At 35.5% G+C, this 2496-nt stretch overlaps 1 pseudogene; it reads right to left on the bottom strand.

Annotated features, from left to right (window-relative positions):
• Window positions 1-1554: 1554 nt before the first annotated feature.
• On the bottom strand, window positions 1555-2496 carry LOC102882783 (annotated as a pseudogene).

The raw sequence follows: 2496 nt of genomic DNA, 5'->3' as shown, positions 1-2496 counted from the left end.
CATAATTATTTTATGTATTTTATACATCACATATAAAAAATCATATCGTTCTGATTTGATATATTATTCTTCAAGAAACTATTTACTTTTTCCTCCCTGAGATATAAAAGATTAAGGTGTAATCACTCAATCCAATCAAATACTGAGCTTATTTGAAAATAAATTGTATTTTTTATAAGACTCAGTACACTTCTTGTTCGTGTCTGCTTCTTGGATATATTTCTTCCAGGTTTTGATTATGAATGAAATGAATCTTTCTCTTCAGTCTGAAAGATTTCAGGTCATTCATATTTGCCCTTCAGAATTTTTGAGTTTAAAATGTTAGTCCTCCTTTCCTTCTGCTAGCTTCAAAAGTAAAGCATGGCAAATCCTCAAGCAAAAATATATGGCTTTACATTTGTCCTTTTAATTTAATGTACCTAACAAGAATCCATTACAGATAAAAATATTAGGCAACATAATAATTGTGAACAGGAAAAAGAGAAAATATTACTGATTATATAATCTAGAAAGAATTTTAGATCACACATACCGAGGATATAGAGTTCATTCATAGTTTAGCGCTAAATTTGGCTCTGTCTTCTAGTTATCAAAGTAAAGTATAAGATGAATAGTTTCACACTTTCCACATATTACACACCCACACACGTGTGCACGTGCGTGCACATCCATGCACACTTGGACCCATGTCTTGAGCAAGAAAAGAGTTATACAAATTACTAGAGAAAAATTGTCAGCAAACAATTTGGGCAGAGTAGTTGTTGGATAATAATAATAATACCAGACATGAAATGACCGGATCAACATTTATTTGAGGTTTAAAAAATAATTATTGATTGCTTGAGTCAGAGACATTGAGTGACAATTTCAAAACTTGTGAAATAAGCAACATTTATATAAATTTCCCTGCCCTAGACCAACTGAGATGCCTTGAGTCCATTGAAATCGAGACAGGCAAGGGGGCAAGGTGAGGGTAGCAGCCATAGACCAAATACATGAAACATAATGTTTCTGAAGCTCTCCCTCTTGTTTTCCCTCCTACCTTATGTCCCCTTATTTCACTACCTTATCCATCTTCTGCCTACTCCACTTTCTCCACTTTGTTCTTTTTCCTCCAGGTTTTAAACCTTCTCTCACACACTTTTTGTCTTTCAGAAAAAAATATAAATTTGATTGTTCATATCCTGAATTTAAATCAGAAAAGAGCTGTATATTTCATAGATTCCTCAAAAGTTTGAGTATATTAGCTCTAAGTTAATTTATATGAATCCAGGCAACCTGATGTCTGAGATCACACTTTCAAAAGATTCTAAGTCTGTAATCTATGATTTTTCAGCAACTTCTCAAAACATTTTCTGGAGCTTTAATTCAGTTGCCAAACAACTTATTTAAAACAGAGTTCATGTGATAATTCAATGTAATCTCATAATCAAATATCTATTCTGAATACTATAAAATGGCAATCTTAGAAAAAACAGCCCCAATTTCTTAGTTATTTAAACATTTGCATTACTTGAAGTAATGTACAAAGTAATTTGTGCTCCTATGAGTTACTTAGGAGATCTTCCTGAGATTCAGGGGTTGACTACTCAGTCTCCTCATTGCCATCTTCATATCCTTATTCTTCAATGTGTAGATAATAGGATTCAGAAGAGGCATAATCATGAAGTCCAAAATGGCAAGAAACTTATCCACTGGCACTGTGGGAAATGGCCACATGTGAATGAAAATACATGATCCAAAGAACAAAACCACCACAGTAATGTGAGCTGACAGAGTAGAAAGGGCCTTAAAACAACCACCTGAAGAACGTTTTTATATATTGACCAGGATGAAGATATAGGAGATAATCAACAAGAATAAGGTGCCCACGGAAATGAACCCACTGTTGGCAGTAACCATGAGATCCATACTGCAGGTGTCTGTGCAAGTAAGTTTGATAAACCAAAGAAGGTCACAGTTAAAGCTATCTCTCTCATTAAGACCACAAAAAAGGCAAGTGGACAATGAAAGCTAACTGTACCACTGAGTGAATGAGGCCTATAACCCAATCACCAGAAGGAAGCAAATGCACTTTTGTGGGCTCATGACAGTCAGGTAATAGAGGGGCTTACATATGGCCACATATCAGTCCAAGGCCATGGCAACAAGCAGCAACATCTCAGATATAACCAGGATGTGAAAGACAAATATTTGAATGACACATCCCTCAAAGGATATGGTTTTTTGCCCAGAGTACAAGTCAGAAATCATCTTAGGAACTGTTAAAGCAGAAAAACACAAATCAATAAATGAGAGGTTGGCTAAAAGGAAGTACATGGAGGGGGGCAGTAAACGAGGGTCAAAGGTCACTATAAACACAACAGGGAGGTTTCCTAGAACGATCACTACATACAACATTGTAGAGAAGCCCAGGAAGAAATGCTGCACTGGTCTATAGGTAGAAAGTCCCAGGAACACAAATTGAGACACTTCAGAGTAATTTGTTTTACTCAT

This window comes from Pteropus alecto, unplaced genomic scaffold (assembly GCF_000325575.1).
Source record: "Pteropus alecto unplaced genomic scaffold, ASM32557v1 scaffold462, whole genome shotgun sequence".
Lineage (NCBI taxonomy): Eukaryota > Metazoa > Chordata > Mammalia > Chiroptera > Pteropodidae > Pteropus > Pteropus alecto.
Note: the sequence above shows the minus strand (reverse complement) of the source record. Positions and strands in the feature narration are given on the sequence as shown.